This window comes from Bos javanicus, chromosome 22 (assembly GCF_032452875.1).
Source record: "Bos javanicus breed banteng chromosome 22, ARS-OSU_banteng_1.0, whole genome shotgun sequence".
In the NCBI taxonomy this organism is placed as follows: domain Eukaryota; kingdom Metazoa; phylum Chordata; class Mammalia; order Artiodactyla; family Bovidae; genus Bos; species Bos javanicus.
Window position 1 is genome coordinate 39,241,738 of NC_083889.1, and position 24,457 is coordinate 39,266,194.

At 42.6% G+C, this 24,457-nt stretch overlaps 1 protein-coding gene across 3 annotated transcripts in view; it reads right to left on the bottom strand.

Moving 5' to 3' along the window:
* Positions 1-24,457, bottom strand: part of PTPRG (protein tyrosine phosphatase receptor type G) — a 777,275-nt gene that overhangs the window by 176,707 nt on the left and 576,111 nt on the right. The window lies entirely within an intron of this gene.

The window sequence follows — 24,457 nt, forward strand, 5'->3', positions numbered from 1 at the left end:
AATCTTCTAAGGAGAAGGGGGAGGGGGGATGCTATCAAGCAAGCTGCTTGTGTCTCACATACACCATGCCTCTCACCAAACACAGGAGATTTATGACATCATAAAATCAAGTGAGGAAGGCTAAATCAAAAGAGAGAAACTTCTAAGAACATATCAGAACAGGAGAGAAACACTGTTGTCCCAGCAAGATCTTAAAAAGCAAGCAGACTTTCCCCTTGCTTTGTTTTATTAAAAGTAGACCCCAACCGACTAAAAAAGTCATTGAAAGTCATCAGAGAGCAATCCATCATTGACCGAATATTTCAATACCTTTTTGTGATTTTTTTTTCTCTTCTTTTTTGAAACTGGATTTGTTCCCTGCCAGCCTTCTCTCCTTTTTAAGGATCCCAGTCCCATGTGCCTTAACTTATGCTCAAAGAGGCATTTCTAAGAGTCACTCAGGCAGGGCAAACATAGAGAGGAAAGGAGCTGAAAGAGACAGTGTCTCCAACCTTGATTCCCCCCTGGAGCTTTCTTTATTTTTTTTTCCTTTCTTTCTTTTTAAAATTTTGGCCGCGTTGCACACTTTGCTGGATATTTCAGCTCCCTGACCAGGGACTGAATGCAGGCCACAGCAGTGGAAGAGCCAATCCTAATCATTAAACCACCAGGGAACACCCCTTCTCCTCCTCCTGGAGTTTTTAATCCCCTCAAATGTCAAGCTTCTTTGATCCTGACTCACATACTTTCCCCTTAACTTCTGATACTGCTCAGTATAACTCTCAATCTTCTCTTTTCCAAAAGATTAAAATTTCACCAGCATGTTATAATTTTGGTTTTTAAGTTCCTTCTTTGAGACACATTTTGAAATAGCAACAAATGAAATGATTTTTGCTTCCAAAGAATTCAGCAATGGGTAGCAGGGGAAGCGAGCAGGGCACAAACGCATCAGGACTGGCCATTAACCACATTTAGGATCTTAGGGCATTTGAATCAGAAGGGCCATGATATGATTTTCTCTGCTTTTGTGTACATTGAACTTCTTCCAACCGAGTTTCTCCAAATCCATTATCTATGACTAGTATATCTCCTGAAACTTTTTTGTTTCAGGGATGTTATTTACATTTAAGCCACTTCTAACATAATAAAGTTAAGATACTGATGAACCTTTCAACGTGTAGCAAGATCCAACTTGATGTTTCCTGGTTAGTCCAGGGGAATCCGGGGCCATCGTAGGTTAAATTTTAAGGTAACCGAAAAAATGAGTGCACCTCTTCCTCCCTTACAGTTCTCCTTGTCTGGTTGCCAATCCTAGTTTGCTCTCTAATAAGAAGTCATACTTAGCGATGTCTTTCTCTCTTCTGCCTCGGCAGTGGTTCAACTGGAGGCATTTTAACCTATCTCCCCATTCTCGCCCAGGGGACATGTAATCGTGTCTGTAGACACTGTTGGTTGTTATGAGTAAGGGTAGAGGAGGTGGGGCTATGAGCATCAAGGGGGTAGAGGCAGGGCTGCTGCTAAACATCCAGTAACATTCAGAAAAATGCAAGGAATTAACTAGCCCATGATTCCAACCACGCATTAAGTTGAGACAGAAACGCAGAATGGATGCTCTGAGTTAACAGTGATTACATATTAATGTCTGGAGCCCTGAGTTATGACTAAATTCAAACACAGTTGTCACTGTGTATGGGGTTATGTTTATAGACTAATAAAATGAGGTGGAATTTGGTGCTACATCAAAAAGACTACAAGTATTAAAAAAAAAGGGATCACTGTATCAGAGCACAATGGTAGAATTCCGGAAGCTGTCATGAGTGTACTTCCAAAATAGCCTGAGAGGAAGCTCAAACCAGGGGTTTAATACACTGGTTATAGAACAAAACATTCCTGTAAGGCAAAGATCCACAGAACACTACACAATGGAAAAAAAAATCATATTTGCACCACAGCATAGACTAATCAAACATTTTAAAACTTAATCAAAAAGGAAATACAATTCAAGAATGCAAGGTAAGAGAGTCTATCAGTGAATGGCCAAATTTAAGAGTGATAGAATAAAGCAACACTCCAGACAAACACCCCGTATCAAATTGAAGTTAGAGACAAAAACATGGTCCCCCTTCTCCCTTGTCCAGATTCGGGCTGCTGGACATGTTAATGCCAGCCCAACTACTCAAAGTTGTTCTAACGTATGTGGGAAATGGCAAGTGGCCACCAACTCCCGCCTTCCCTGTCACACACACCTTGGAAAGGTGGTTTTCTACTCCTCTCATCAAGAGCGCAGATCAATTTCTCTACTCTTTGAAACTGGGCTTGACCACATTTGCTTTGGCCAAAAAGACATTAGCAGACATGATGCAGACAGAGGCTTATATAGGCACTTGGGTGCAAGGGTTTATACTGTCTTGTTAATCTTTGAAATCTGGAAACCACCAGGTGAGGAACGCCAGGCTAGAAACAAGAGAGGACAAGAGACCAGAGGAGCGGACACACGCAGTCTCAGCTGAAGCCATACTAGACCGAGGCCAAAGAGCAAACAGGAGAGTAAGTCTGTCTAAGACCATCCAGTCTTAGAAGGACCACCTGCAGTCTGCAGAGACCAGCCAAGTTGGCCTTGACCAGAAGCACCAACCAGCTAATCTAGGGAATCAGAAAGTTAACAAGATGATTGTTGTTTTAACTAATTGGGATCATTTACTAAAGAGCAACATTTACCTGAGTTTCATGACTGTGTACAGAGGTGGAAGATGGGAGATAGGCTATGATATCAACCATTTTCTTAATTAATACACTTTGCTTATTTATGGCTTGTCTGGATGGTTTCTCAATGAGATCTCACGTCACAAAACACAACATTTACCATCAACATGAGCAACTCGTGTGCTTCTACAAAATGGTGTTACCCCTCTTCCACTGTGGCAACATTTAACAGATACTCCGATTTTTTTTTTCCTATTTTTTGGCCACACCCTACACAATGTGAGATCTTGGTGCCCTAACCAGGGATGGGCCCTGCACCCTCTGCACTGGAAGCACGGGGTCTTAACCACTGGACCACCAGGAATGTCCCCTGGATACTCTGATTTTTGATCCCAATAATAGGGGTATGTTCTGTATTCAGGGGAACCCTTCAATGCATTCAGCCTTATCAGATGATGTGAAACTTCAAAGAAAGTGTTCTAATCCCCTGTGACTTACATCCACCAACAATGTTGTAGCCCATGAAAAAAGAAAATTACCCGGCACCCTAATCCACCTTCAACTTCTGGTTGCTTCTGACTCCTCTATCTCTGTGTTTGATTACTCAAGACTGGTCTCATTCAGGCTCAAGAGCCTTACCCTAGATTCTAAGCAATTCTGAAAATGAAAAGCCTTCTACAATGTCCATTTACACAGCCTCTATTGCTGGTTTATATGGTTGAGGTTTAGAAGACGGATCAGAAAAGGGAGAAAAATGAAGATTAACTGGCTGGTCAAAGTAACTTACTAATAATACGGAACCTACTTTCCAGTTCATGTCTTGGATTTAAAAATCAGGATTAGAATCCTGCTGCTGCTGCTGCTGTCACCTCAGTCGTGTCCGACTCTGTGCGACCCCACAGACAGCAGCCCACCAGGCTCCCCCGTCCCTGGGATTCTCCTGGCAAGAACACTGGAGTGGGTTGCCATTTCCTTCTCCAATGCATGAAAGTGAAACTTGAAAGTAAAGTCGCTCAGTCGTGTCTGACTCTTAGCGACCCCATGGACTGCAGCCCAACAGGCTCCTCTGTCCATGGGATTTTCCAGGCAAGAGTATTGGAGTGGGGTGCCATTGCCTTCTCCAGGATTAGAATCCTAAGCATATTAATAAGTGGGTTTGTTCCAGAAGGCATAAGCCTAACTGAAATAATCCCATCCACTCACTGCTTCAAGCAATGTGTCACTTTAAAAAAATTCAGAGACATTAGCTAAGCAATTTGGGCACCTCTGAAATATGCCTACAGAGAAGGTGTACAAGGTGACTTTTAATCTCTGCCCAGGATAGAGGAGGCCAAGAGATGGGGGAAGATGGAAATCTTAGAGCTTCAGTGCCTTCATCTGTGACATGGGGATACAATCTCATGGCTTTTTTAATGATAAATTAAATTTTTTTTTTCAATTTTATTTATTTATTTGGTTGCACCAGGGCTTAGCTGTGGCGGGCAGGATCTTTCACTTGTGACATGTAGGATCTAGTTTCTTGACCAGGGATCGAACCAGACCTCCTGATTAGGAGCTCAGAGTCTTAGCCACCAGATCACCAGGGAAATTCCCAATCTCATCAAGTTATGAGAATGCAATGTATGAAGCTTGGGGTCTAATGCTGAGTCCAAATGCAACACTTCATATGGGCTGCATAGGACTAGATAACAACCTGACCCAAACACTCAAATGTAAATGAATGTCAAACACCAGCCATCTTATCCCTGAGACTTCTTAATGCACTTGGCTGTAGAAGCAATAATACTTCCTTGAGTTCAATTTTCAAAAGATGCAAATTTATTTGACATCCACTCCATTTTGTAATATGCTGCTCCTGCTAAAACCACATGAGGCGTGTTTCTGGCTTTTGAAATTTGCTTCCTTCTACTTTAGAGTCAAAGAAGTTATGCAGTAATATGGAGAAGGCAGCAATTGCACAAACGAGCCTAGAATGGACAAGGAGAAATAGACACCGCTTTCCCGGAGAGCAGTCCTTTCCTGCTTTCATTGCAAAATGTAGCTTCAGGCACTTCCAATTCAGAGCAGCTTTCATGGCATTAGTCATCTTCAAAAGGATAGCATGCTGACGCAACAGAGGGCTCTGAATTTAAAGCTTTTAAGTTGTCTTTGGATATAATCAGAAGACATAGGGATATCAGCAATACAGGAAACCATGACATGTAGGTTTGGGCAAAAGGGCAAATTTATATAAACATGGATGATGCCTAAACTTCATAAAATTTTCTTTCTAAATTATAGCTGTGATTCAGCCAGCTGTCAATTAAGTAATCAAGTTATCGATAATCTCCAGAGATGTCTCTCTATAATCTAGGCTCTATAGGCAGACATCCATTTATTCCTGCTGGAAGCAGAATGACATGGAAGCAGAGAGGCCCTGCCAGACTGCGTGTGTCTGCATTCGGAGATGAGCTGCCATTTACTTTTTCCTTCCACTGTGCCATGGGGCCCTTGACTTGGATCCTAATAATCTTCAATCTATCAAGTCCTGGCCATCTGCTGAATAGGATGGCCAAGACAACCTAGTTGCCTTGAATCCGACATCGCCAGCTGCTCCATTAGTCCTATAAACATCATATCCAGCCAATGCCCTCATGTGGGAAAAAGGATTTATGCCTGCTGAGGGCGAATGGCTACATCATTAACCACGGCTATGGGGGAAAGTGACAAACAGCAGGACCAGAGGCTCTGCACATCCTGAATTGCAGCAATGATGATCCATCCACAGTGATGGTTAGCAGGTAACTGTGAACTCAGAAGCTAAAGTGTTTATCAAGAAAAGGGCAGGCATTTCTTAGGAGATCTGATTTCACATCTGATTCTTCTCTTCACCCACAGGTATCACTTAAAGAGCCACACAGCAAGGATGCTGCAGCTTCTTCCATTCTGACTCCAGCACCTTGGGTACCACTCACCAGGGTTTAGTTAAAGTTGCTCTCAAGACGTTCCTGACAAAAACCATTCATAACTTGGCTATTTTTACAAAACTGCATTCCAAGTTAAGCCTCAGAGACAGAGCGCTGACCACATTCCTTTATTAATAAACAGTAGTGTCCAACTCTTTTGCAACCCCATGGACTGCAGCCCACCCAGCTCCTCTGTCCATGGGATAATCCAGGGAAGAATACTAGAGTGGGTTGGTGTTCCTTTTTCCAGGGGATCTTACCGACCCAGGGATCGAACCCGGGTCTCTGACATTGCAGGCAGGTTCTTGACGACCTGAGCCAACATAGAAGCCATTAATAAATTAAATGCTTGTCAATAATCTCAGAATCTATCTACATTCAAGAAGATAAGAGCATCAAACTACTGACTCTGTTGAAACAATGCTGATCTATATTGAACTATATTGATCTATTAACACTGATCTATGTTGAAAATATCATTGTTTTCTTGACTCTCCTTTTTAATACTCACAAATATGACTCTTCTTCTTGTATACCCTACACTCTCAGTTTCTAAGGTAGAAATTTCTTTTTCCCTTTTGACATCACAATAACAGAAATATGCTCTCTGATTCTCTCTGGACTGTCACTGATGCAGTGAGATTGCAAAAAGTGGAATCAGAAGTATTCAAGTCCATTTAGCACCCACACTGCCACAGAACAAAGTCAAGGAGAAAACAGAGACACAACCCAGAAGGAGTCATGGCTGATGAAAAAGAGTTCTGAAAGGCTGCAGGACTTCTGAAATGAATGATTTTAGTCTCTTGATAAGTAGTGGCAAGTAACCAAGTATGAATTCCTGAGCAGGAGGCTTGAATTAACTTCAAATCAAAAATTTCCAGAATCACAGTTAAGCATAATCTAATAGATATGCAAAAACATCACAGAGGTGTCTCACTAGAGAAGGAAGAGTTCCTGTCACAGGGAAAGGTCATGGCCCCGTATCATCATCTATTTTCCAGCACTTGACAGGACACACTCCTGGGACTGGTTTCCATCAGCAGATGAGAAAATTCCTAACTCCTCAGCCACGGGAAGGGATTAATGTGAGAAAGCAACACAATCATAAATGCTAATAAAATTCACCCTCCTCACTGCCAGTGGCCCTTGAGCACGGACACGGGCTTACTTCCTGTTAATTCATAATATTCATAGAGACTAGTCAATTCACAAGTTATTCATCTCCGAAGAATTGAGATGCATGGCCAGAGAAGGCTACAGATGAAATAAATTTAAAGCTCTTGGTCTGCTTAAACTGACCACTCTCTATCCCTCTGCTCCCACCTCCCCAGCTCACCAGAGGGTTTACCACTTAATTGTCAGACTTGGCTTGGAGGAGTCTATTACTGGAAAAGCCAACCCGGCAGGGTGACAGGGAGGCCCAGGAGTGATGCAGATCTTGCCAGCAGCAAGCATGCATACTGTCAATATAGGCAATTTCTCATTTTCATGAGAATCAAACTGCCCTGGGCTCGGTCTACAGTGCCATCTCCTCTAGCTGTAGACTCACTCAACTCTCAGTTTCAAAGCCAAAGCAGAAGAAAGCAAGGGAGTGGGCAGATGAGGGCACCTGGCAAATGGGACTTCCACAGGGGCCCACGTGGTGATTTTTGTCCTTCTTCATCTTTTTAATGCATTGCGTTTCAGAGCCAAGAAGATAGTGGGGAGCCCACCTGTCCTACCCCTTGCCAGTCTTCTCAGTGTAAAGGCTGCTGTTGTACTGGGAGAAGCAAGAGAGAAATTCCAATCCAGCAAAGAATGACCCAGAGTCTTAAGCTACTGTTTCACACAGATGTTCTCATGACCTTTGAAATTTTAAAAAAAAAAAGAGAGAGAGAGAGAGAAGCCTGGGGCAAGAGAAGCTTATTTCAGGTTCAGTGCCTTGCCAGCGAGTTGCTCTTGATTTGGTATTGCAATGCTGGATAATGTTGACTTTCTCTTGTTCATAATCCTGCCATGCACTGAAAAGCTCCGACAATATCAGAGGCTTGCGGGAGAAAGCAGAGCGGTTTCCACATGTAGCGAGTGACTTCAACTAAAGCATATTAAATGTGAACTCTCACCCTTGCTTTTCCATTCCCTTGAAGCAAAAAGCTGCTCAGGGCTGTCCATTACAAAAGGCTCAGAATCTGGGAAGCAGGATGTGGAGACTGTTTTAAATCCCCACCACATACGCAGCAAGAAAAACTTAGGGAGACAAAGCGTATGATCCTTCCCTTGAAGAGATTCCTCCTTAGGAGTAGGTCAGGTCATCATTTTGGATAAACTTTAAGTCCAGTAACCAAAGATCCAAATGGCATTATGAAGGATGGGGAAGACTATATAAATATCACATAGGTATCATATATAAATTATTAAAACAAACCTTGCCCATCTTATAGTTACATATGTGATGGCAGGGCGGGGGGCGGAGTGGGGGAAATGATAAGCTCTCTTTAGCTCAAATCCTAAGAACCCAGCTCTTATGCTCATTCACTCAACACACACGCACTGAGTGCCTGCTGTATGCTGTGACAGGCTGACTCTCAACGAATCTCCCAATGGTCCCCACTCCAGGTATTCAGACCCTACAGGTCTCCGCTCTCTGAAGCTGGGCTGATCTAGTGGCCTACGGGAAGTCCCCTATATACAAGCTAGTTCTGTTTCGAGAGAGTGTTTTCAAATCCAATTGTTCCTAAGTCCAATAAAGTTAGCCTAGGTACCCAACTACCACCATCAGCTATATAGTACCGAACTGTAATAGGTTTATAATACTTTATAAACACACACAAAAAAGAAAATATTTTTAATCTTACAGTTGTAATTGTTGTTTAGTGACTAAGTCATGTCTGACTCTTTGTGACCCCATGGATAGTCTCCTATCAGGCCCTCTCAGGATCCTCTATCCATGAGATTCTTCAGGTAAGAATAGAAGAGTAGGTTGCCATTTCCTTCTCCAGGGGATCTTCCCAACCCAGGGATCGAACCTGCATCTCCTATATTAGCAGGCAGATTCTTTACCACTGAACCATTGGAGAAGCCTCAATCTTACAGTACTACACCTTGAAAATTACAACAGTACCGTATGACAGCTGGCATACAGTGGCATGCTTGCATCTGTTAACATTGTAGGGGTCTTACTGTATTTTTACAGTAGAAAGAGGCAAAAGCAAAGGGAAGTCACTTCTATGATGAGGCAACAGGGATTCTAATCTCCATCTTGCTAGCAGACTCTCACCAGTCCCTACTCAGCTGTGACAAACACAGCCATGCTAGAGGGGCAGGTGTGGCAAGCAACGGCAGGAAATCGAGGTCCTCAGGAAAATAGCCTGGAAGAACTGAATTCTGCCAACAACCCAAGTGAGAGTGGAATGGATCCTTCCCCAGCTGAACTTTCAGATGAGACACCTGCCCGGCTGACACCCTGATTTCAGGCTTCTGAGAAACCACGAAGCAGAAGGCTCACAGAAACTGTGAGATGGCAAGTGTGTGTTGGTTTAGCCTCTAAGCTTCTAGTAATTTGTGATACAGCAGTAGATACGCACATGTCAAGAACAGGGCACTGGTATATGATCCTGGACAAAGCATGGCACTTATCCTTTCAGAGCAGAGAGTCTAGCTCAAACTGACATAGATGGGGTGAGCACCCAGGATTCCTTAAAGAATCCACACTTCGCCACTGTCCTCCCTCTGCATCAACTATTAAAAGGCAGCTCCCACCCTTCTGAGTAAACCCTTATCCCTTTTAGACCTAAGCTGCTATGTTGTATCACAGCTCGAGAGTTTAAGGGGAAGCAATAGGTTTAGAATCTAAGTTCTAACCAGGAAAATGTGGTAAAAAAAATATTAATCAGCAATTCTTAAACAGTGTCAATAGTCATTGATAACGCATTGTAAGTGAACAGTTTTCAGTAGCTCTTTTGTTTAAACAAACATAGAAAACCAGTCAGTGGCGGCACAAAACCGAATGCCTCTTGTTGATGAAACCTGCTCCTGGGCAAGGTGCACAGCGAAACGCATGGGCGTGAGCAGCTGCTGCTTCTGAGTCATGGCAAGCAAGCCAAGTGCAAACTAATTACACATCCCGATGCTTTTTTTTCTCTTTTTCTCTTGGAGGGGGTATTTCTACCTTGTGCTGTGTTTGGAGCACTGAATGACTGCTCCTACAGTGTAGTCTCTGAAGATTAAGTACCAATCCACTCTCCAAGCAATGCTTCACACGGCATCTCCTATTCCAAACCACACGCCCACGGGGGGGCTTCGGGGCCTGTCACGCTAAGGCGCCTGTCCCTCGTCACGGCCCCCTACAATCAACCCCTGAACTGTTCTAAACATCCCACTTCGGCCACCAATTAACTGATGAAAACTGTTTTCAGCAGATGCATTAAAGCCTTCGCTAAACGACATTTTGGTGGGGGGTACAAAAAGATGATTTAAGCGGACAAACGTCTTCAAATCCATAAATTAAAGAAGTCCCCTCTAAGTAAGTGATACCGCTCAACAAAGCCAGCCCCATCTCAAGGAGGACACAGATGAAGAGTAACTGAACAGTTCGGGCTTTGTATTTAAAATGCACCTGAGCTCAGCAGAGGATAAAATTAAACTGCAACAAGAAAAGACAAAAATCTTTCCCAGCAGGCCTTGATTGATAGAACGTGCCATTTGTCGCAGAACACAAGGGAAAACCAGAAAGTTTGTTTGCAGCAATCATTGCCTCACTGGGCCAACTTTCTTTCCTTTGAGAAAATAATATGACTTCCTCACAGAGCATGTAGTCTACTTATTTAAGCAACAGAACTTCAGGATTTTTGAATTCCTCCAGCATCTCAGTTGAAAAAAATGGCCCCAGTGGGCTAAGTGCAGGTAAAATTTAACCAGGATGAAGCTTATTTTATACAAACAGCTGTTGACAATAGCCTGAGAATAAGTCACTCCTTAAAAACATGCAAATAGGTCTCCTGTAGTTGAATGTCATGAACTTGCCCGAAACAGCAACTTGGGTTTCTAAGACTAGTGCTGTGACTAAGCACAGAGTTTCAGAAACTAGGTTGGTGGACCCAGGATTGAAACTTAACTCTTCCACTTAATAGCCATATGCGCATGGTGCTGGTGATGGTGGTTTAGTCGCTAAGTCGTCCAACTCTTGCGACCCCATGGACTGTAGCCTGGCAGGCTCTTTATGGGATTCTCCAGGCAAGAACACTGGAGCAGATCGCCATTTCCTTCTCCAGGGGATCATTCCAACCCAGGAATTGAGGCCGTGTCTCCTGCATTGTAAGCAGACTCTTTACCAACTGAACTAAGTGCTTAGTTGCTCAATGGGACGAATGCTCGTGGGAAAGGTAATTATAATCTCACTGTGCCTCAGTTTCCTCATGAGTAAAATAAGACTATTCCCCCATAACCTCAGAGTGTGCTTAAGGGGATTAAATTAATGTTTAGCACAATGACTAATATATCCAAGATTCTTTACAAAAGTAGATATAGCCTCACTTTCCCCCAAAGAGGTACCATGACCAGGCACACACAAACATACACAAAGATACAAATATGACTCTACTTTGGGTTACAGACAGACCAACAGTTTGGGCAATTCCAAGCTAAATTCCCTTCTCCAGGGTATCTTCCCAACCCAGGGATTGAACCCAGGTCTCTTGCACTGCAGGCAGATTCTTCACCATCTGAGCCACCAGGGAAGCCCAAGAATACTGGAGTGGGTAGCTATCCCTCCTCCAGTGGATCTTCCCAACACAGGAATTGAACCGGAGTCTCCTGCATTGCAGGCAGATTCTTTACCAGCTGAGCTACCAAGGAAGCTGCAGCCATGAAATTAAAAGACACTTGTTCCTTGGAAGAAAAGCTATGACCAACCTAGACAGCATATTAAAAAGCAGAGACATTACTTTGCCGACAATAGTTTGTGTAGATAAAGCTATGGTTTTTCCAGTAGTTATGTATGGATGTGAGAGTTGGACTATAAAGAAAGCTGAGTGTCAAAGAATTGATGCTTTTGAACTGTGGTGTTGGAAAAGACTCCTGAGAGTCCCTTGGACTGCAAGTAGATCCAACCAGTCCATCCTAAAGGAAATTAGTCCTGGACTAATTCATTGGAAGAACTGATCCTGAGGCTCCAATACTTTGGCAACCTGATGTGAAGAATGGACTCCCTGGAAAATACCCCAATGCTGGGAAAGATTGAAGGTAGGAGGAGAAGGGGATGGCAGAGGATGAGATGGTTGGATGGTATTACCTACTCAATAGACATGAGTTCGGAGTAAGCTCTGGGAGTTGGGGATGGACAGGGAAGCCTGGCATGAGGCACTATCCCACGTTGAAGGTCAGGAAGGGTGGTGGTGAGGAGATACCCCTCGTCCAAGGTAAGGAGCAGCGGCTGCGCTTTGCTGGAGCAGCCGTGAAGAGATACCCCACGCCCAAGGTAAGAGAAACCCAAGTAAGATGGTAGGTATTGCAAGAGGGCATCAGACGGCAGACACACTGAAACCATACTCACAGAAAACTAGTCAATATAATTACACTAGGACCACAGCCTTGTCTAACTCAACGAAACTAAGCCATGCCCGTAGGGCAACCTAAGACGGGCGGGTCATGGTGGAGAGATCTGACAGAATGTGGTCCACTGGAGAAGGGAATGGCAAACCACTTCAGTATTCTTGCCTTGAGAACCCCATGAACAGTATGAAAAGGCAAAATGATAGGATACTGAAAGAGGAACTCCCCAGGTCAGTAGGGCCCCAATATGCTACTGGAGATCAGTGGAGAAATAACTCCAGAAAGAATGAAGGGATGGAGCCAAAGCAAAAACAATACCCAGCTGTGGATGTGACTGGTGATAGAAGCAAGGTCCGATGCTGTAAAGAGCAATATTGTATAGGAACCTGGAATGTCAGGTCCATGAATCTAGGCAAATTGGAAGTGGTCTAACAAGAGATGGCAAGAGTAAATGTAGACATTCTAGGAATCAGCGAACTGAAATGGACTGGAATGGGTGAATTTAACTCAGATGACCATTATATCTACTACTGCGGGCAGGAATCCCTCAGAAGAAATGGAGTAGCCATCATGGTCAACAAAAGAGTTCAAAACGCAGCACTTGGATGCAATCTCAAAAACGAAAGAATGATCTCTGGGGCAAACCATTCAATATCACAGTAATCCAAGTCTATGCCCCAACCAGTAATGCTGAAGAAGCTGAAGTTGAATGGTTCTATGAAGACCTACAAGACCTTTTAAAACTAACACCCAAAAAAGATGTCCTTTTCATTATAGGGGACTGGAATGCAAAAGTAGGAAGTCAAGAAACACCTGGAGTAACAAGCAAATTTGGCCTTGGAATACGGAATGAAGCAGGACAAAGACTAATAGGGTTTTGCCAAGAAAATGCACTGGTCATAGCAAACACCCTCTTCCAACAACACAAGAGAAGACTCTATACATGGACATCACCAGATGGTCAACACTGAAATCAGATTGATTATATTCTTTGCAGCCAAAGATGGAGAAGCTCTATACAGTCAACCAAAACAAGACCAGGAGGTGACTGTGGCTCAGATCATGAACTCCTTATTGCCAAATTTAGACTTAAATTGAAGAAAGTAGGGAAAAACCACTAGACCATTCAGGTATGACCTAAATCAAATCCCTTATGATTATACAGTGGAAGTGAGAAATAGATTTAAGGGCCTAGATCTGATAGATAGATTGCCTGATGATCTATGGAATGAAGTTTGTGACATTGTACAGGAGACAGGGATGAAGACCATCCCCATGGAAAAGAAATACACAAAAGCAAAATGGCTGTCTGGGGAGGCCTTACAAATAGCTGTGAAAAGAAAAGAAGTAAAAAGCAAAGGAGAAAAGGAAAGATATAAGCATCTGAATGCAGAGTTCCAGAGAATAACAAGGAGAGATAAGAAGGCCTTCCTCAGCAATCAATGCCAAGAAATAGAGGAAAACAACAGAATGGGAAAGACTAGAGATCTCTTCAAGAAAATTAGAGACTCCAAGGGGACATTTCATGCAAAGATGGGCTCAATAAAGGACAGAAATGATATGGACCTAACAGAAGCAGAAGATATTAAGAAGAGGGTGGCAAGAATACGCAGAAGAACTGTACAAAAAAGACCTTCATGACTGAGATAATCACGATGGTGTGATCACTTATGTAGAGCCAGACATCCTGGAATGTGAAGTCAAGTGGGCCTTAGAAAGCATCACTACGAATAAAGCTAGTGGAGGTGATGGAATTCCAGTGGAACTATTTCAAATCCTGAAAGATGATGCTGTGCAAGTGCTGCACTCAATATGCCAGCACATTTGGAAAACTCAGCAGTGGCCACAGGACTGGAAAAGGGCAGTTTTCATTCCAATCCCAAAGAAAGGCAATGCCAAAGAATACTCAAACTACCGCACAATTGCACTCATCTCACATGCTAGTAAAGTAATGTTCAAAATTCTCCAAGCCAGGCTTCAGCAATACGTGAACCATGAACTTCCAGACGTTCAAACTGGTGTTAGAAAAGGCAAAGGAACCAGAGATCAAATTGCCAACATCCGCTGGATCATGGGAAAAGCAAGAGAGTTCCAGAAAAACATCTATTTCTGCTTTCTTGGCTATGCCAAAGCCTTTGACTGTGTGGATCACAATAAACTGTGGAAAATTCTGAAAGAGATGGGAATACCAGACCACCTGACCTGCCTCTTGAGAAATCTGTATGCAGGTCAGGAAGCAACAGTTAGAACTGGACATGGAACAACAAACTGGTTCCAAATAGGAAAAGGAGTACGTCAAGGCTGTATATTGTCACCCTGCTTATTTAACTTATATGCAGAGTACATCATGAGAAACGCTGGACTGGAAGAAACACAAGCTGGAATCAAGATTGCTGGGAGAAATATCAATAACTTCAGATATGCAGATGACACCACCCTTATGGCAGAAAGTGAAGAGGAACTAAAAAGCCTCTTGATGAAAGTGAAAGTGGAGAATGAAAAAGTTGGCTTAAAGCTCAACATTCAGAAAACGAAGATCATGGCATCCGGTCCCATCACTTCATGGGAAATAGATGGGGAAACAGTGGAAACAGTGTCAGACTTTATTTTTTTGGGCTCCGAAATCACTGCAGATGGTGACTGCAGCCATGAGATTAAAAGACACTTACTCCTTGGAAGGAAAGTTATGACCAACCTAGATAGAATATTCAAAAGCAGAGACATTACTTTGCCAACAAAGTTTCGTCTAGTCAAGGCTATGGTTTTTCCTGTGGTCATGTATGGATGTGAGAGTTGGACTGTGAAGAAGGCTGAGCACCCAAGAATTGATGCTTTTGAACTGTGGTGTTGGAGAAGACTCTTGAGAGTCCCTTGGACTACAAGGAGATCCAACCAGTCCATTCTGAAGATCAGCCCTGGGATTTCTTGGGAAGGAATGATGCTAAGGCTGAAACTCCAGTACTCTGGCCACCTCATGTGAAGAGTCGACTCATTGGAAAAGACTCTGCTGCTGGGAGGGATTGGGGGCAGGAGGAGAAAGGGACGACAGAGGATGAGATGGCTGGATGGCATCACTGACTCAATGGACGTGAGTCTGAGTGAACTCTGGGAGTTGATGATGGACAGGGAGGCCTGGTGTGCTGCGATTCATGGAGTCGCAAAGAGTCGGACAGGACTAAGCAACTGAACTGAACTGAAGGTAAATTCAGTCGATCATGACCCTTTCACCTTCATGTCAAAATTCCATTGCAATAAAATGGTATCTTTCAACCCTGTAGACTAATTGCCAAAACTGGGAATTATTTTGACCCCTCCCTTTCTTTCCATACCTATTATGATGCTTATCTCCTAAACATGTCTTCAGCTTGTCCACCTTCCTCCAGCTCCTCCATTCTCACTCTATCCAGGCCACCGCTACCCTGAACCTAAACAAGCACTGACTGATTTCCCTGGTTTCTTCACTGCACCCTCCAGGCAGCCCTTCTCTGTACAGCAATTATACCAAGGGTTGTCCCCTGGCAGCCTACTGCTATCACTTCTAATCAGTTCTTCAGAGAAGAACAGGATCAGACAACAAAAGCTGTTCTGATTGAGCTGAGCTGCAGTCTGGGCTTCTGGTATTTCAAAGCTCTCTAGGTGATTCACTAGACTCAGAGAGTCACTGAGTTAGAATTATCTATTCCACTGCCCTCTGCAGTGGAAACATGGAGTCCTAACCACTGGACTGCCAGGGAATTTCCTGAATTATCTTTTAAAAAGTAAATCCAATGACACACAGCCTTGCTTGGAAGTTCACCAGGATCTGGGTCAAGGCCACCTATAGAGTCTTCCTGTAAAGTCTTAATTCTTATTCCCATGATGCACTGCAGTCCAGCCTCATTGGCCTCCCTCCTCTTCTTCAAATACCCCGAATATTTCACTGCCTCCAGGCCTTTGTCCCACTGATCTTTGGCTGAGAATGTTCCTCATTCAGCTCTATGCAGGACAGTTTTCACTTTTCAGACCTTGGTTAAGTCTGATTTTATCAAGAAACCTTCCCAGAGTGCCCATCCAAACTGGCCCATCCTATATATGTTAACCATCACTCTGCTTAGCTCCCTGCAAGCACTGGTCTCTCAATACCTGAAGGTCAAGGTATAGCCCAGGTGGTCAGTGCATCAGAGCCAACCTAGGATGAAGGGTCCAAGAAATTCAAGCAGGTCAGAGGTCCTCATCCCCTCCACGTGTCACCAAGGTATCACCTATAACGCCTGCTGTCTCATAGCACTTACTCTACTTTACTTTAATGACCTATTTAAACACCTATTTTCTAACTGTTCTCCCGACTGTCTGCCTGAAGGCAGGGCTCATACTTTCAGTGACAGATTGAGATTATAATGGAATAACCACAGTTCAGGCATGCAAAAGTGGAACGGGGCTGTCATTGAGAATCTGGTCTCAGACACATCACTACACCACTATGAACTTAAACTTTCTCTGAACTGTGTCAGACCAATGGACACCACCAGGCCTATTCAGAACACCTGGCAGCTGCAACCTGCTGGTCTCAAGGTCTCTCCTTTTAACTATGAACCATTTCAGACCCCAGCCAACCCTTGCTTAACAAGCACCCTGACTTCTCGCCAGCTCCAGTTATAATTCTTGATTAACAACTCATGTAACTAACTATAACCTTATGATGTTTTTTGCCTTTAAAAGCCTCATTTTCTAGCCCAATGGAACACAAGTCAAGTGTTCCATAAATTTGTGTCTCTCAGGCTACAGTCCCAGCAAACCCCAAATAAATCCCTTTCTACTTCAATCTGGTTCCTGTTTCTGAAAATTTGGTTAATGTGTTCTTTGATTTGATTTTCTATTATCAACTTCATTTTGGTGCCTGCATAGAGTAGGCACTAAAAATGTCGGTTTTATGAAAAACAAAATAGGTAGCAGCTATTGAAGAGGTTTAGGAGGGGAAAGAAAAAAGGGAGAAAGAGTTTAAAGGAAACTTTAGCCAGGGTATCTAGAGAGCTGAGAGAACTCTGGGATTTCTGATTCAAGCCCTGGTTGTATGTTGGCTGTGTGACCTGAGGTTAAGTGACGTAATCAGATGTTTCACTGAGATGGGCTTTCGTTTTATTTTCTTTGAAGGAGGTTTTGAAAGCTAAAATCAAAAAAAAAAAACAAAATTCAATAGCAATGATAATAGGAGGAAGAGGAGAATTAGTAAAGGACAGCTAAAGAAAGTTTCCCACTTTCGTTTTTAACAGATTGCAATTTACTCCTAATTAAACATGGTCTTCAGAGTTATGTTGCTTTGGTTCAAATCAAGGGGCCATCACTGATGAGATGTGACAGGGGTCAGTAAACTCCAACTGATCAGCAAAATACAGCCATTGAGACACTCCCACCATTTATGTTTGTAAATAAAGTTTTATTGTAACACAACCCTGCCCATCGGTTTACCTACTGCCCATGGGTGCTTTTGCAGTATAAGACACCAAGGAGCAGTTGGCACAATACTTCATGACCTGAAAAGCCAAAAATATTTACTATCTAGCCCTTTATAGAAAGTTAAAGAAGCCCAGCTTTACACAAATAAATTACTTAACTTCCCTTAAGCATCAGTTTCCTGGATCTATGAAATGGAGTTACTAACAGTATTTTTTTTTTCTTTTTCTAACAGTATTTTCTTAACAGAGCTATTGAGACAGTCAAATGAGATAATCCACATAAAATACTTCACAAAGTGTCAAGCATATATGAACTAAATAAATTCTGAATAAATAAGCAATAAACTTCATCCCTTCAACCATCTAACTATTACTCATTCATTAATTCACTCAGTAACTCATATATTCTACAAATATTTACTAAGAATCTGATAAGTGGCAATGATTGAACTAGAATATATTTGACTGTGGATACATCTATCAGATGAACAAAAGCAAAAAGAAAAAAAAGAATGAAAAATATCTATCTGTAATGCCCTCACAGCCTGGGAATGATAAGATACGAGTATTAGCAGTTACAGTATTAGACTATGTTGACAAGACTTTGACTTCTGTTTTATTTGAAGAGGCACTGCATCGGGAAGCCTTTAAAAAATCTTTGGGGGAATGACTGACTGATGGATGGTTGTTAAAGAAGGTTCAACTTCCAAGTAGGGAGGCTTCCAATGATGGTGTGAAACTGCCCCAGTTACTGATGTCGCAGATGAGCTGTGTCTATCTGTAAACACCACATGAAAATCGCCCAAAATCTAGACAGTTTTCACAGGTGGTGTGTTACTCAGATCTTGGTATCACTGCTAAAGTAATTCCAAAGGCTAAGAGTGCACTGAGAAATGTGAGGGTTGTTTTCGAACATTAAATCTGCAGAGTTCCACACTGTGACGCGAGGCACAATGCGATAATTCTGTTGGCAGAACAGCATGGAGAATAAGCCACGGAAAGTAGTCTGTCAGTGAACTCGCAGAGGTCCCCTTTAGGCGCTCCAACTTTCTTACAACTTCAGATAAAATCTTTGTAAAAGCTACTGCCTTCTCCAAAACAATCTAAGCCTTGGTAAATTTTTTTTATTTTTTATTTTGTGCTGGTGTACCGCTGAATAACAATGCTGTGATAGTTTCTGGTGAACAGTGAAGGGACTCGGCCATACATATATGTGTATCCGATCTCCCCCAACCTCCCCTCCTACCCATGGTGCTGCAGAATGCTGAGCAGGTTCCCAGGCTACGCAGTAGGTCCCTGTTGGTCATCCATTTACATACAGCACTGTGTACACGTCCATCCCAATCTCCTTAACTATCGCTCCCCTCCTACCTCTGCTGGCAATCACAAGTTTGTTCTCTAAATCTGAGTCTGTTTCTGTTTTGTAAGTTCATTTGTTTCATTTCTTTTTAGATTCTGCACGTCAGAAATGTCATACGGTATTTCTCCTCTATCTGACTTACCCCACTCAGTATGACAATCTCTAGGTCCATCATGTTGCTTCAAATCTAAGTCTTATGATTAAAGCTGGTCCTCTTGAATTATAATTGGGTGACAATGGTCTCACAAACCCAGAGTCTCAGGGTGTATGTATCCTTGCCAGGTGTCACCAGAAGGGAGAGCTGCCTGAGAGTTCCCTCGTGAACGCAGTAGTACATGCACTTCAGGATATGGCTGGAGTGATGCATACACTGGTTCCTCTGGACCTTCAGAAGTATTTTACAGTTACTGCCTGCGTATAAGCTTCTCAAGGTTGTCAGATAACTGATCCACACATAAGTTGGATGCCAGTAAGAGGTCTCATTAGGCATCGACTCTGAGATGCAAAGGTCCATAGATTAATTCACCCTTCACAGACACTGGGGCCCTGGATGAAATGTGTGCTGTGATTTACTTTTTAAGGTTGATTTTTAATTGAGATATAACAGAAAATGGTAAAGTACACAAATCTTAAGTGCACAGCTGTATGGATTTTCACACACATAAAGACACATCTCAGTCCAAATGAAGACAGACAGGGATATTTCCAATACCCCAGAGGGCTCTTTCATGACCCCCTCTCAGCAGGCAGCGCCCCGTATTACACATGTACAATGACGGAATTATACACCAGTCTCTTGTTTCACCTGCTTTTACTCATCATTGTATCTGTGAGATTCACCCAAGTTCCACGGAGCAGTAGTTTGCTCTTCTTCCCTACTACAGAGAATTTAATCATATTAATGTACCATTCCTTACTTATTCAATACTCTGTTGTTTCAGTGGGCAATTATTTCTCTGTCATATAAACCATCACCAATTTCAGGCAGATTATGGAAAGGTTTTCAGTCAAGAAAGCACATCAGAGTGGGGTACAACATTTCAGGACAGCAAGGAGCACAGAAATGACATTGACTTTGACCTTAGTTCAAATGGTATCTAAGTCACGATTCTCAATCAGTGCCTTGACCTTGGCAGTCAGGAGAGCACTACTGTCAAGCTCAGGGACTATAATGAGAGTTGGGCAGAACTTTGGAGTTTAGGCTACCTGGCTGACTTGGCCAAGTCCCTTAACCTTGAGACTCAATGTCTTCAACTTCTAAGTGAATCATTAGTAACCTCTTACTGCTGTCATGAAATCAGATGCAATCATTCATGCTTTAAGGAAGCAACTCCAACACTGGTTATTTCTGTATAACAATAGTACAATATATACAATACTTGGAAAAGTTGTTTTCAGTAAAACCAATTGACAAAAACATGATAGCAAATTATTTTTAAAAAATATTTTACCATTCTTACTCTAAATTAAAAAAAAAAATATTTGGCCATGCTATATGGCATGTGGGACGTTAGTTTCCCAATGAGGGATTGAATCTCTCCCCCCTGCATTGGAAGCACAGTCTTAACCACTGGTCCCGCAGGGAAGTCCCACACTGAGCTTCTTTTTGAACAACTCTTTCACTTACATTGTCTCCCACTACAGGAATGTGCCTTGGAACCATCAGTACTGTGCCTGGCACAATTACACTCCATAATCTAAGTTGAAATTCTAACATTATAAAGAGAATAATAATAAAATAATAATTTCTCTTGCTTGAGTTCAGTGAAGAGCAGACGTGAGTTTCAGAGTCTTTGCTCCATCATCAAATCACTTTTCACAAAGCAGTTACCCACCTGCTTTTGATTCCCAACCCTTTGAAAATCTGTTGATATTCAAAACTACAGAACAAAATCTTAGTTGAGAGTCTGTGCCAAAGATAAACATTCTTTATAACCTCCTGAGGGAAAGGAAATTTTGTCTTTGTGATCTTCGGTCAATTGCATTAGTATTGAGATGATAAACCAAGAGAACGTTTATCTATGAATTTTAGATATTATGTATACCATCTCCTAGGAAGACAGAGAGAGATAAAAATTCTGTCTGGCTGCAAGTTAGATCACTGGGGTAAGGAATAATTGGGAGGTAGGACAATAAAGAGAGGAGACAGACAAGATGGCTGAAAAATCTGTATCTTCTTGATGACCTGAAAATCCACAGGCTTTGTGCCTCTGTACAATGGAAGCATTCAGTTCAATCCCATTTTAGCAAAGCTATGATCACTAATACTAGCCCAAATGAGTAAACTCCCATATTTCTTTTGGCTTAAAAAAGTTACTTTTTACATTAACTTAGTACGTTTATAGGTCAACATTTCTTTCATTTCTAGTCAAAAGTTTCCTACTGACTTTCTTATATAACTTAAATAGTGGCGGCATATGATATACCTAGGCCACACAAATATAAAGGGGGAAGAATGAGTTTCAATGATAGCACAACAGCCTTGGGAGTAACCTCTTACTGCTCTCATGAAAACAGATGCAGTCATTCTTGCTTTAAGTAATTCACTCCAACACTGGTTATTTCTGTATAACAATAGTACAATATATGCAATATACTTGGAAAATCAAATCAAAAATGCCTCATGTTGATAAGAAACTTATCAAAGGAGCACAGCATGCTTATTTGAGTGTTATACTCTGGTCACACCTTTTCAGAATGAATCCTGGGCTCATTCAGTGACCCAGGGAATCTTCTAAGAGAAAAAAAAACAAACTTGAATACCTGGAGAAAAGGCAGAAAGATATGAATACAACACTTAGATGTTGTTCACTATATTGGAAACAACTAAAAAAATCCATTAATAGCTAAATGGTTAAATGGATTATGGTATTGCCATTCAGTGTAACACTATGAAGCTTAAAAAGGATAAGGAAAACATGTGTCTTCCAGCATCAAGACATGGCTATGACATATTATTGGGTAAAAACCACGTTGCAGTAGAATTTCATCCTCTTTGGGAGACGCTTGTTTACAAATGTTCTTAAAACTTTAGATGGCAGATAGAGCAAACATCAGCAACTCTCTCTGGAGCTTGGGATCAAGGGCATACCATTTCCCCCTTCTCCTTAATGGAATCTCATGCTGCTTGAAATTTGTACAACATGATTCTTTTTAGAACTAGAAAAAAAATCTGTCTGTATTCTGGAAAAACACTGTATTTGAATGTTGATATATATGTAGATACCAACTTTGATAGATTTGTATATTCATCAAACTTGATATGTGCATTTTGTGATCCTGATTTGCATACATTTCAAATTTGGTGTGTTTATATCAAGTATATAAATGATAAATGAAAAACTTCATATATGCCTATATTATGGCAAGAAGTGTTTTGGCAAAGACAGCCCAGGGTAAGCGGTAGCAGCAGTGCTGTTTTGGTTCTTTCTGACCAAATGGAATCATTCTGACACATGGTCAGGGGCTGTAAAACCACAGCATGATTTTTGGGTGGCTGACAACAGGTCACATTCCCGCACCAATCATCTACCATCCCTCTTTCCTCCCATGTGGACCTGGCTGGGGACAGAAGATACCGTTCCTGAATACATCAGTGGATTAAAGCAAGCCCAGCCTCCCCCTGACCTGGGCAAGGAAAAGAAGACAATGATTTGCAGAGCATTAGCTGCTGTTTCCCCAAACAGGCCAAGAGTGAAATCAGCTCTTGGACAGGAATCGTTACTTTTCACCTATGAATTGTGATGTATGTGATCCTCTGTACTGGGATAGGGTTTGAGGTGACATGGTTTACAGTGAAAAGCAGGTAAGACCTAAACAAATGCACCCTAAACTGACCGCTGGAAGAACCATCAGAGCAGATGGGATCAGGGTAGACATGCAATGCCAATCTGGAGGAGCAACTGCAGTGGGAGCTGATGTTTCTCTTGCCTGTTCCTCAAGGGTCCCTCTTCACAGACATCAGCACCCCCCACACACAGATACACCCATCTCAGTGACACGGCAATGAATCTGGCTTAGCCTGGTGACACTTACAGTCTCTTCCATTTTACCAGTAGAACCTCTGCAAACCTAGTTCAAAATGATTCTGCTCACTGCCTCTCTCACATCCAGGAAGGATCTGCAGAGAGCCACCCCCAAATACTGGCCATTATCTGTTCTTTTTCAACATAAAAACAGTATCTACTGAGGTTACAATGTATCTCGCAGTACACCCAGTGCTCTGTGGTCATTATTTCACTTTGTTCTCAACAACGCTGTGAAGAACAAATCATCACTCTCATGTAACAGATTCAAAAACTAAGGCCTGGAGAGAAAAAGTGGTTTTGGCCAAAAGTCACAGTCCACGGGGTCACAGGAGTCGGACACAACTTAGCAACTACATCAGAACCACCAACACACACTTACAAACAGGTGGTAAAGGGGTCTTGCTGGCATATCCTAAGGCATTGCCCACATTGTCTTAATTCCTTTTTCCCACATGCATGTTTCCCTTCTAGCCCCAAGGCCATTTACCCAATCCTTCAAAGTCTTAAGGATGGTAGGGACCATGGAAAATCTTTTTTAAAAACCTATGAGAGGACTTCGGAGAAGGCAATGGCACCCCACTCCAGGACTCTTGCCTGGAAAGTCCCATGGATGGAGGAGCCTGGTGGGCTGCAGTCCATGGGGTTGCTAAGAGTCGGACACGACTGAGCGACTTCACTTTCACTTTTCACTTTCATGCATTGGAGAAGGAAATGGCAACCCACCCCAGTGTTCTTGCCTGGAGAATCCCAGGGATGGGGGAGCCTTGTGGGCTTCCGTCTATGGTGTCGCACAGAGTCGGACACGACTGAAGTGACTTAGCAGCAGCTGCATGAGGGGACTTCCCTGGTGGCCACCGGCTAGGATTTTGTGCTCTCAATGCAGGGGGCCTGGATTCAACCCCTGCTGAGGTAACTAGATTCCATACGCCACAACTAAAGATTCTGTGTGCCACAATGAAGACTGCAGACCCTGCGTGCCGCTACTAAGTCCCGGTGCGGCCAAAGAAATCAAGCAAAATCAATCGATCAATCAGCAAATATTTTCTTAAAAAGCCATATGGTACACACACACACACAGAGGTAGGTGATAGCTTCTTTAAAGAAAGATATGCAAAAATAGCCAAGTTCCCAAATCCACGTGAGGAAAAGAAAACCTTGGTGGGAAAAAGACATTTAAGAGAAAAAAAAAGGGGGGGGGGTGAGCAAGATTTAAGGAATATCATGTAGGAAAATGACAGGTTCCTTTCATTTCAGGACTTATCAGAGAGTGCTTCTGATGTGAAAACTTAACTGTCTCTGAGAGGAGGAGGAGGAGATTCTTGACTAGAAAACATTTCCCAGGTTTCAATCAAGGCCGAGCATCTTCCAAGACTAGTGCTCTGTCAGATGTGTGCCAGGAAGGGCTGGTTGAGTCAATTTCAGAGCACCACCTTCAGCAATGGTTCAGAGCTGCAGACTGCAAAGGCACTGCCTGTGTGATTT